Source organism: Triticum dicoccoides, chromosome 7B, assembly GCF_002162155.2.
Source record: "Triticum dicoccoides isolate Atlit2015 ecotype Zavitan chromosome 7B, WEW_v2.0, whole genome shotgun sequence".
NCBI classification, from domain to species: Eukaryota; Viridiplantae; Streptophyta; class Magnoliopsida; order Poales; family Poaceae; genus Triticum; species Triticum dicoccoides.
In genome coordinates this window covers 52,603,706-52,616,658 of record NC_041393.1, presented here as the reverse complement: position 1 = coordinate 52,616,658, position 12,953 = coordinate 52,603,706, and positions in this window count along the sequence as shown.

The window sequence follows — 12,953 nt, the reverse complement described above, 5'->3', positions numbered from 1 at the left end:
CGAGAGAGCGTTGTCTGCTGTGTTCGGCCCGGCCGGAGTAGTTGTATCCGGCGCGACGGTATTCGTCGTGGGTCTTGGGGCACCCACGTGATTCATAGATAGATCTGGATTGTCTTGCCTTGTCCTCCAATATATCCTGCAAGTCCGGCACGTTCCCCTGTGGCTTCATGCTTTTTGAGCGGTGCCGGGGTACAGTTTTGGTGGAGGGCTTGCACGCCTCTCTATCGCGGCCACGAGGTGGTCGGTCTTCCGTATTGTGCGCTGGTGATGTAGGTTTGTACGCTTCCTCCTCTAGTCAGGGGAGCAACTTGCGTTTTAGGTAACTTTTGGAGGGGCGTTCGAGTTCATACTCTTCGGCCGTGAGGACCTCGGTCCATCTGTCGGCCAGTAGGTCTTGATCAGCTTGAAGCTGTTGCTGCTTTTTCTTTAGGCTGTTTGCCGTGGCCATTAGCCTGCGTCTGAAACGCTCCTGTTCGACGGGATCCTCAGGCACGACGAATTCATCATCGTCGAGGCTTGCCTCGTCTCCAGAGGGAGGTAAGTAATTATCATCCTCGACCTCTTCGTCTGCCGCCCTCTCGTGAGGGCTTGCTTCTGCCTCCTCCTGCGCTGGATCGTGCTGGAGGGGGTTGTCTTCGGCACTTTCTGGGGTGTTATTATCTCCTGTGCCGGAATCTCTATTCTTGCTGTCGCGGGATTTAGAGCGGCGCTGCTGATGTCGGCGCTTGGGCTGTTTCTTTAAGGAATCGGCCTTCGTTGCTTCTTCGCCGTCCCCATCTTTTGGGGTGTCCACCATATATATGTCGTATGACGAGGTGGTCTTCCAGTGTCCTGTAGGCACTGGTTCTTGATACCGGCATCGTCGTCCATACCGTCGATGTCTTCGGAGTCGTAGTCGAGTACGTCGGTTAGATCGTCGACGGTGGCTACGAAGTGGGTGGTGGGTGGGCTCTGAATTTCTTCGTCGTCCGCGTCCCAACCATCCTGGCCGTAGTGCGGCCAGGGCTCTCCGGATAGCGAGAGATGCTTCAGCGAATTTAAGATATCGCGGAAGGGTGAGTGCTGAAAGATGTCCGCAGCGGTGAATTCCATGATCGGCGCCCAGTCGGATTCGACTGGCAGGGGCACAGGAGGTTTGGAGTCCGGCAGAGAGTCCGGCACCTCGGAGTCATGAGCTTTACGCGGGACAAGGTAAGTGTTCGGCTCCATCGCCGTAGAAGTTGCAGCTCCCGAGGCGGTGTCCAGCCATCCGTCCTCGATCTGAGCGATCGGCTCCGGACTATGGGTCGGAGCGGATTCGTGTGCGGCCTCCAAGGTGCTGTCCGGCGGCAGAGTTAGGTCGTGCCCATCGTGACAGCGCGACATGCTCGGCTGTGGCTCAGATCCATCGAAGATCAAGTCCCCGCGGATATCGGCCGTGAAGTTTAGGCTTCCAAACCCGACCTGCGGCCAGGGGCGTAGCTTTCGATCTGCTCCAGATGACCAAGTGAGTTGGCCCGCAGTGCGAAGCCGCCGAATACGAAGATCTGTTCGGGGAGAAAAGTCTCACCCAGGACTGCGTCGTTGTCGATTGAAGAGGCCATCAAGCCTATCGGTGACGACACAGAGGAACTCTCAATGAAAGCACCAATGTCGGTGTCAAAACCGGCGGATCTCGGGTAGGGGGTCCGGAACTGTGCGTCTAGGCGGATGGTAACAGGAGACAAGGGACACGATGTTTTACCCAGGTTCGGGCCCTCTTGATGGAGGTAAAACCCTACGTCCTGCTTGATTGATATTGATATTGTGGATGTTTACAAGAGTGGATCTACCACGAGATCAAGGAGGCTAAACCCTAGAAGCTAGCCTATGGTATGATTGTAATGGTTGTTGTTGTGTCCTACGGACTAGAGCCATCCGGTTTATATAGACACCGGAGAGGGCTAGGGTTACATAGAGTCGGTTACAATAGTAGGAGATCTACGTATCCGTATCGCCAAGCTTGCCTTCCACGCCAAGGAAAGTCCCATCCGGACACTGGAAGAAGTCTTCAATCTTGTATCTTCTTAGTCTTGGAGTCCGTTCGATGATGATGATAGTCCGGCCGATGATAGTTCGGCCGATGATGGTAGTCCGGCTGTCCGGACACCCCCTAATCCGGGACTCCCTCAGTTCCCGAACCCGTAGGGTCTACACACTTAAGGTTCGATGACGCTAGGGTTATAAAGGAAGTTTGTATGTGGTTACCGAATGTTTTCGGAGTCCCGGATGAGATCCCAGACGTCACGAGGAGTTCCGGAATGGGTCGGAGGTAAAGATTTATATATGGGAAGTCCTGTTTTTGTCACCGGAAAAGTTTCGGGTGTTATCGGTAATGTACAGGGACCACCGGGAGGGTCCCGAGGGTCCACCAAGTGGGGCCACTGGCCCCAGAGGGCTGCATGGTCCAAGTGTGGGAGGGGACCAGCCCCAGGTGGGCTGGTGCGCCCCCACAAGGGCCCAAGGCGCCTAGGGTTTGGGGAGGGGGTGCTTCCACCTGACTTGGGGGGTAAGTTTCCCTCCTCTTCCCCCTTGGCCGCACCCTAGATGGGTTTTGGGGGCAGCCGCACCCCATGGGGTGGGAACCCTAGGGGAGGCGCAGCCCCCTCCATCTCCCCTATATATAGTTGAGGTATTTGGGGCTGCATACACATGAGTTTTGACCTCTCCCTGGCGCAGCCCTACCTCTCTCCCTCCTCCTCTCTCGCGGTGCTTGGCGAAGCCCTGCAGGATTGCCACGCTCCTCCATCACCACCATGCCGTTGTGCTGCTGCTGGACAGAGTCTTCCCCAACCCCTCCCTCTCTCCTTGCTGGATCAAGGCATGGGAGACGTCACCGGGCTGCACGTGTGTTGAACGCAGAGGTGCCGTCCGTTCGGCACTAGGATCTCCGGTGATATGGATCACGACGAGTACGACTCCTTCAACCCCGTTCTCTTGAACGCTTCCGCTTGGCGATCTACAAGGTTATGTAGATGCACTATCCTTCCCCTCGTTGCTAGTCTCTCCATAGATAGATCTTGGTGACACGTAGGAAAATTTTGAATTTCTGCTACGATCCCCAACATTAAGATGCTTAAAGAAGTTATTTTTCCGAGGTTTGGAGTCCCTAGATATCTTCTGACTGATGGTGGTTCACATTTTATTCATGGTGCTTTCCGTAAGATGCTTGCTAAGTATGATGTTAATCATAGAATCGCATCTGCTTATCACCCGCAGTCTAGTGGTCAACTAGAGTTGAGCAATAGAGAGCTCAAATTAATTTTGCAAAAGACTGTGAATAGATCTAGAAAGAATTGGTCCAAGAAACTTGATGATGCATTATGGGCCTATAGTACTGCATACAAAAATCCTATGGGTATGTCTCTGTATAAGATGGTTTATGGAAAAGCTTGTCACTTACCTCTTGAACTTGAACATAAAGCATATTGGGCTATTAAAGAGCTCAACTATGACTTCAAACTTGCCGGTGAGAAGAGGTTATTTGATATTAGCTCACTTGATGAATGGAGAACCCAAGCCTATGAGAATGCCAAGCTATTCAAAGAAAAAGTCAAACGTTGGCATGACAAAAGGATACAAAAGCGTGAGTTTAACTCAGGTGATTATGTGTTATTATTCAACTCTCGTTTAAGATTTTTTGCAGGAAAAATTCTCTTCAAATGGGAAGGTCCTTACGTTATCGAGGAGGTCTATCATTCCGGTCCATAAAAATCAACAACTTCGAAGGCACAAGTCTGAGGGTGGTGAACGATCAAAGAATAAAACATTATATCTCAGGTAATCCTATCAATGTTGAAACTAATATTGTTGAGACCGTAACCCCGGAGGAATACATATGGGACACTTTCCAGAATGTTCCAGACTACGAAAAGGAATAGGTATGTGGTATGGTAAGTAAACCGACTCCAAAACAATTCTAATGGCAATTTTTATCCGTTTTGGAATATTTAAGAATTTTAGGAAGAAAGAAGTACTCCGGGAAGGACACGAGGCATCCACGAGGGTGGAGGGCGTGCCCACCCTTCCTGGGCGCGCCCCCTGTCTCATGGCCACCTCGTGTGCCTCCCGGACTCGTTTTCTTGCACGTTACGTGTTTTGGTCGGTAAAAATTCATTATATAATCTCCCGATGGCTTTGACCATCGTATCATGCAATTATCTTCTGTTTTCGTTTCGAGCTGTTTCTGTTACAGATTTAGAGCAATATGTCATCTCAGGATTCAGAAGGGGAGAGCTATGTGGCTGATTAACTTGCAGACCCTAAGGTCTACGGGCACTTGGAGCATGGTGGCTGGACCACTGAAGAAGAGGAAGACTATGAGCCTAAAGGAAAGGAGGAGACGAGTTCAGATAAAGACGAAGCCCCATTACCTCAACTTGGGGACATGCATGTGGAGTTTAAAAGGTCAAGCCTCCCTGATAGAGCAAAGAAGCCAAAGATCGAGTTTATCCCTTTTCGTCTCTTGCAGGAAAATAAACAGGAATTATGCAAAAGCATATTAAGTCTTGAGCAAGAGATCGATGACCTAAAGGAGAAAAATACTATACTCAAGCGTAAATTGAGGAAGAAGCCTACATCATCAACAACTCCTACTTCACCACTGCCGAGGACGTAATCACATGGGTATGGGCACTTCCCTTGGCAACTGCCAAGCTTGGGGGAGGTGCCCCGGTATTGTATCACCATCATACTCCTATCTTTACCATTTTATTTAGTTCGATCCTTTTAGTAGTATCTTGATCTAGTAGATTGAAGTTTTAGTATCAATTAGTTTTGAGTTTTGCTTTGTGACATCTTTGTGTAATCGAGTCCGTGAGCTATCTATAATAAAGATTAGTGTTGAGTCAAGGGCTTTGCTATCTTGCCATGATCTTGAGAAAGTAGAAAGAACAAAAAGAATAAAAGAGTTCATATTGATCTTATGGATAGTAATGACTTCACACATAGAAAGTATGAGGCATAAAAGTTGTTGAGAGTTGACAAACTTAGTTTTGGTCATCATTGCAATTAATAGGAAGTAATAAAGGAAGAGAGGTTTCACATACAAATATACTATCTTGGACATCTTTTATGATTGTGAAGCACTCATTAAGTATGACATGCTAAAAGAGTTGATGTTGGACAAGGAAGACAACGTAATGGTTTATGTTTTCTCACATCTCAGTTAAAGTATATTGTCATTGACCTTGCAAACATGTTGAGCTTGCCTTTCCCCCTCATGCTAGCCAAATTCCTTGCACCAAGTAGAGATACTACTTGTGCTTCCAAATATCCTTAAACCTAGTTTTGCCATGAGAGTCCACCATACCTACCTATGGATTGAGTAAGATCCTTCAAGTAAGTTGTCATGTTGTAGGCAATAAAAAATGCTCTTTAAATATGTATGACTTATTAGTGCAGAGAAAATAAGCTTTATACGATCTTGTTGTGGAAGCAATAAAAGCGACGGACTGCATAATAAAGGTCCAACCCTAAAAGTGACATTCTTTTGCATTAAGATTTTATGCATCCAACCCTAAAAGCACATGACAACTCTGCTTCCCTCTGCGAAGGGCCTATCTTTTACTTTATGTTTTTACTTTATGCTTGAGTCAAGGTGATCTTCACCTTTCCCTTTTTCATTTTATCCTTTAGCAAGCTCCTCGTGTTTGAAAGATCCTGCTATATATATATCCAATTGGATGTAAGTTAGCATGAATTATTATTGTTGACATCACCCAAAGGTGAATACGTTCGGATGCAACACAATAAGCCCATATCTTTCTCAGTGTCCGGTTGAAACTCTATAACCACAAGTACTGCATGAGTGTTAGCAATTGTAGAAGACTACATAATAGTTGAGTATGTGGGCTTGCTGAAAAGCTCTATTCTTGACTCTTTCTGATGTTATGCTAAATTGCAATTGCTTCAATGACTGAGATTATAGTTTGTTAGTTCCCAATGAAGTTTTTGAACCATACTTAACATTGTGAATTGATTGTTACTTGAGCATAATAAATCATATGACAAAATCTATATATGTTGCTGTTATAAGAATGATCATGATGCCCTCATGTCCATATTTTATTTTTATCGACACCTCTATCTCTAAACATGTGGACATATTTTTCGATTTCGGCTTCCGCTTGAGGACAAGTGAGGTCTAAGCTTGGGGGAGTTGATACGTCCATTTTGCATCATGCTTTTATATCAATATTTATTGCATTATGGGTTGCTATTACACATTATATCTCAATACTTATGGCTATTCTCTCTTATTTTACAAGGTTTACCATGAAGAGGGGGAATGCCGGCAGCTGGAATTCTGGCAGGAAAAGGAGCAAATATTGGAAACCTATTCTGCACAGCTCAAAAAATCCTGAAACTCTACGGAAGTCAGTTTTGGAATTAATAAGAATTATTGAGCGAAGAAAACACAAGAGGGGGCCCACACCCTGGCCAGGAGGGTGGGGGCGCACCCACCCCTACTAGGCACGCCCCCTGTCTCCTGGGCCCCTGGTGGCCCTCCGGTGCCCATCTTCTGTTATATGAAGGCTTTTACCCTGGAAAAAATCAGAGGCAAGCTTACGAGATGAAACTCCGCCGCCATGAGGCGGAACCTTGGCGGAACCAATCTAGGGCTCCGACAGAGCTGTTCTGCCGGGGAAACTTCCCTCCAGGAGGGGGAAATCATCACCATGTCATCACCAATGATCCTCTCATCGGGAGGGGGTCAATCTCCATCAACATCTTCACCAGCACCATCTCCTCTCAAAACCCGAGTTCATCTCTTGTATCCAATCTTGTATCAAAACCACAAATTGGTACCTGTGGGTTGCTAGTAGAGTTGATTACTCCTTGTAGTTGATGCTAATTGGTTTACTTGGTGGAAGATCATATGTTCAGATCCTTAATGCATATTATCACTCCTCTGATTATGAACATGAATATGCTTTGTGAGTAGTTACGTTTGTTCCTGAGGACATGGGTGAAGTTTTGCTATTAGTAGTCATGTGAATTTGGTATTCGTTCGATATTTTGATGAGATTTATGTTGTCTTTCCTCTAGTGGTGTTATGTGAACATCGACTACATGGCACTTCACCATTATTTGGGCCTAGAGGAAGGCATTGGGAAGTAATAAGTAGATGATGGGTTGCTAGAGTAACATAAGCTCAAACCCTAGTTTATGCGTTGCTTCGTAAGGGGCTGATTTGGATCCATACGTCTAATGTTGTGGTTAGGTTTACCTTAATACTTCTTTTGTAGTTGCGGATGCTTGCAATAGGGGTTAATCATAAGTGGGATGCTTGTCCAAGTAAGGGCAGTAGCTAAGCACCAGTCCACCCACATATCAAATTATTAAAGTACCGAACGCGAATCATATGAGCGTGATGAAAACTAGCTTGACGATAATTCCCATGTGTCCTCGGGAGCTCTTTTCTCATTATAAGAAATTTTCCAGGCTTTTCCTTTGCTACAAAAAGGATTGGGCCACCTTTCTGCACTTTATTTACTTTCATTGCTTGTTACCCATTACAATTTATCTTATCACAAAACTATCTGTTACCTACAATTTCAGTGCTTGCAGAGAAAACCTTACTGAAAACCGCTTGTCATTTCCTTCTGCTCCTCGTTGGGTTCGACACTCTTACTTATCGAAAGGACTACGATAGATCCCCTATACTTGTGGGTCATCACATAGTCTCAATATACTGAAAGGATACAAACCAGTCAAGCAAACGCTATGCCGATTTTCCGAACCCATACGACAGGCTGTGGGGGCGGAGCTAGCCAAGCTACTCGAAGCCGGGTTTATCAGAGAGATCAAACATCCAGACTGGCTAGCAAACTTGGTCATGGTACCGAAGAAGGATAAATCCTGGCGCCTATGTGTCGATTTTAAAGACCTTAATAAGGCTTGCCCTAAGGACCCCTTCCCACTACCTCGCATCGACCAGATTATTGACGCCACCGCGGGACATGATTCTCTGTGTTTCCTCGACGCATACTCTGGATACCATCAAATTAAGATGAAAGAATCCGACCAAGCCGCAATGGCATTCATCACCTCGTATGGGCCCTTCTGCTTCAACACTATGCCTTTCGGGCTCAAGAATGCCGGCGCAACCTACCAACACATGATTCAAACATGCCTGGAAAAGCATATGTAGATGATGTAGTCATCAAAACCAAGCATGTCGAATCATTGGTGGATGACTTATGCCTTACATTCGACAACCTTCGAGCATATGACATACGGCTCAATCCGGAAAAATGTGTTTTTGGCATTCCAGCCGGGAAACTGCTTGGGTTCATTGTCTCCAATAGAGGAATCGAAGCAAAACCAGCCAAAATTTGAGCCGTGTCACAGTTGACAAAACCAACAAACCTCAAGCAGGTCCAAAAACTAGCTGGGTGTGTGGCAGCTTTGAGCCGTTTCATCTCCAGACTAGGGGAAAAGGCATTGCCATTATATCGCCTGCTCTGCCGCACTAACCACTTCGTGTGGACAGATGCTGCCACAGCCAGACTGGAAGAAATAAAAACTTTGTTAGCAAGTAACCCAATCCTGGCCGCACCAAACGTCGGTGAACCGATGTTACTCTACATATCTGCAACTCACCAGGTGGTGAGTGCTCACCGTCGAACGAGGTGAAGAGGGACATAAATTCCCACTCCAAAAACTAGTATATTACGTATCGACGGTCCTTACACCATGCAAGTCCCGATACCCGCATTATCAAAAGATAGCATATGCGGTCTTTATGGCATCCCGCAAGCTGCAGCACTACTTCCAAGAGTGCTCGACCATGGCAGCCTCTAAAGTAACACTCAATGATATCATGAACAACCAGGATGCCACCGGCCGATTGCCAAATGGGCCATTGAGCTCCTACCATTTGAAATAACTTACAAGCCACGCTGAGCTATTAAATCTCACGTGTTGGCCGACTTCGTCGCCGAGTGGACAGAGGCCGAACTCCCTAAAGAGTACAACACATATTCAAACTGGGTGATGCACTTAGATGACTCAAAAATACTAGCCGGACTTGGGGCTGATGTCATCTTGACATCCCCCACAGGAGACACGGTCCGCTATGTGCTCCAAATACTGTATACAGACTCCAACAATGCAGCCGAATATGAGGCCCTATTGCACGGCCTCCGCATGGCCGTCTCCATGGGAATACAACACCTCGAGGTGCGTGGGGATTCAAACCTTGCAATATCCCAAATAAACGGATAATTCAATGCAAAAGATCTAAAGATGGCAGCTTACCACAACACCATACTCAAAATATCAGCTCGGTTTGAGGGGCTCGAGTTTCATCATGTAGCTCAAGAGAGTAATCAAGCCGCGGACATCCTTGCTCACATGGGCGCTAAACGTGACCTCATCCCACCTAACACCTTTGTGGAGAGGCTTTTCAAGCCATCCGTGGTGTGGCAGGATGAGAATGTCAACATTGGTCCGGAGCCGACCATACCCCCAGACTCCGAACACAATTCCGATATAATCGGGGGTTCAGGCACCGAAATAACACCATCAGCCCACGAAATCATGGCTGCAATTGCCCTATGGACTGAACCTTTCCTCGCCTACCTTACTAGGAACGAGCTCCCTGATGATCAGACCGAAACCCGTCGTATTGACGATGCTCGAAGGCCTACAAAGTTCACGAATGAGAACTATACAAGAAAAGTATCACCGGAGTACTTCAAAGATGTATCTCTGAAGAAGAGGGACGACAGCTCTTGGCTGAAATACACGCCGGTCTTGGTGGCCATCACGCCGCAGCTCGGGCCCTTGTAAGTAAGGCCTTCCGTACGGGTTTCTTTTGGCCCATGGCCCGAGGAGACGCACAGGACCTCGTACAACGTTGTGTTGGATTCCAACTTTCTGCTAATAAAAGCCATATGCCGCCCACTGCCCTACGAACAATTCCCATTACTTGGCCGTTTGCGGTCTGGGGGCTAGACATGGTCAGAACCCTTAAAGGGGGAAGCCATAAGAAGAAATATTTACTGGTTATGGTCGACAAGTTCACTAAGTGGATAGAAGCCAAACCAGTCAAAATGGCCGAAGCCGGACCGGTCATAGACTTCATATCCGATGCCGTACACCGTTATGGTGTCCCGCACAGTACCATTACGGACAACGGTTCTAACTTCATGGCCGATGAGGTGAAAACCTGGTGCGCTAATTTGCGCATCAAGCTCGATTACGCCTCCGTATATCACCCTCAGACAAACGGTAAGGTCGAACGGGCTAACGGCCTGATAATGAGCGGCATCAAACCCAGACTAGTGCAATCTCTGCAAGAATCAGACAAACACTGGATTGAAGAACTCGATTCGGTACTCTGGGGCTGCGGACCACGCCCAATCGCACGACCGGATATACACCTTTTTTCATGGTGTAAGTCGCGGAGGCAGTTTTGCCTTGTGACATTATTCATGACTCACCTCGAGTGCACATGTATGAAGAGAGAGAGGCCAAGCTCGATTGGCAGGACGATCTGGACGGCTTGGAGGAGGAGCGCGATGCCGCGAAGGCCCATTCTGCATTCTACCAACAGCAAGCTCAGCGATATCAAAGCAGGGAAGTACGAGCAAAGACTTATAATGTCGATGAACTCGTGCTACGCCTACCAGAGAAGAAAAAGGACAAGCTCAAGCCTAAATGGGAGGGTCCCTTCATATAGATGAAGTTCTCATTGGAGGATCCTATCGCCTTCGCAACACTTCGGATAATCGTTTGGAACCAAACCTATGGAATGCTGCCCGGCTCCAAAGATTCTACGCCTAAGTTCGCACTTATACCTTTTTCTTCGTCCCTTCTTTTCTCCCTCTCACCTTTTTTTCTTTTCGTTTTTATACGAATTCTAGCCAGTGTTCGGATAAACCGCACACTTGAGGGGCATACATCATTAAATGTACATACCCCATAATACCTGGGGGCTTATTTTCTCCAGAAGCTTATTATCATTATCATTTTTCGAGCATCAAGCTCACCGTATATCTGTGTTGTCTACTCATATTTGTCTTTTCTTCGCCATTATATGCACCTTTATGACTTAAGTTTTTGCCAAGCTGGGTTGCCTAGCTCGTTTGCTTATGCCCTACGTTCCCGCTTGTTCGGCTAGGGCATAGAGGGAGCACCTCTGCAATTGTTACAGCCGGGTTATCCAGACGTGTACCTTAGACGGGTGAAGCCGAAATCTAGCATTCTTAAGGGAATAATTGGTTGGCGGAAAAATACGAACTACCCTCGTAGCAATATAAGCCCCCAAATTATAGCGTGTACTGTGATTCTTAGCATTATAGCTCCGGCATGCACAAAAACGCATGCTGTCCCAGGGAGAGGAACCCTTAACGGAACTATTCTCTCTGGAAGATGTTTCTTACGATCAAATGTAATATAACATAACTCCTCGAATACAACTTGTCTGTTCAAGCAACTATGACTGGACTGCCTGGTTTCCGAACATACTTTGGTGTTTACCAACGGTATAATATCCGGAAACACCCCAATCCTCGGGTTTTGAGGTCGAAGCAGAAAGTCTGCCATGGCAATTGTTTTACAATTCGGTTGGAGATAAGTTTGTTGATAAAAGTACATTGCTACTTGGACTTCAAAAGCTTCTTCCTCCTCTAGACCCTCTAACAAGTTGTCTAGTTTACAATCCTGTTGAGAAAACTTAGCGGCTATCTTTACTTGGTCATATACTAAGCTAACAGGAATTTCTTATCCATCTGGTCCCCGAGGTCTGACCCGGGCCATATGATTCGGATCAAGTCTGGTGTACCGCATTTTCACCATGGCCCAGGCCTCTCGTGCACCTTCCCGACATGCTGATATCTTCCATAGCTCAAAATGGCGACGAGCTCCCTTGAATAAATTCATGAGCTCCTCCATACTTCCTAGAGGTGGAGCGGATGGCCATAAAGCCTTAGTCATGTTCCTCAATGCTTTCCGAGCTTGCTCATGCACTTTGGATAGCTCTTGTAGCAGGCCTCCTTGGAATCCAGACACTTTTCCCTCGGGACGTCTGGTTAGCACACCTACAGAAACAAACTTGTAAAATTTTCAATCAAGAGACCATGTGAAAGTCAGGTTAAAGAGCATACTAAATATGCCGCCTTTCAGCTTCCTCTTCTCCTTCAAAGCATATGATAGCTGGGCTCTTAAATCCTTCAGTTCTTCGGCTTGCTTCATATTTGTATCTTGTAGTTTGTTCTTCTCATTAATGGTTCGTGTTAATACACGTTGAGCAGCGGCTTCTTGCCCTTCGACATGTTGTTTGTCCGCTTGAGTAGCCCTTAGCCTCTTCTCCAGCTGATCTGTCGACCCTACCAACGAAACGATGCATAGTTAAGCAACATTGTTGTAGGCAAGGGATCTTATTTCCGGGCTACTGTTGTACCACTACAAAAAAAAGACACATCCGTGACATTTTGGGCCGAACAATTTTTTTTCTGTCATACGTATGACACTTCTATGACGATAATTATGAAAAAACCCGGTATCATCATAGATGTGGTGGGCTCCTACTTCTATGACAAAAAATCATGACAGAAAATGGGCTTTTCGTCCTGGGCGGGCTGGAGACGCAACTGCATGACATTCTTTGGGCCGTCCATGACGGAAAAAACCATGGTAGAAGCGAGGGGGAGGAAAATTTTGGGGAGTTGCCGGTTATGGTGGGAGGTCGGGGGCCGAGCGATGCGCGTTTCTCTCGTACACGTACATGCGTGTGTGCGAGGCGTTGGCTCTAACTGAACCCGAGCGAGGCGTTGGGCTCTAACTGAACCCGAGCGATTGCACTGCATGCTACGCATTACTGAACCAGAGCGATCGATCGATGGCTGTTAACTGAACCCGATGGAGCGACTCCTTCGCTACTGCCGCTAACTAAAGCCAATCGATTGGATGAACAGTGAGCATTG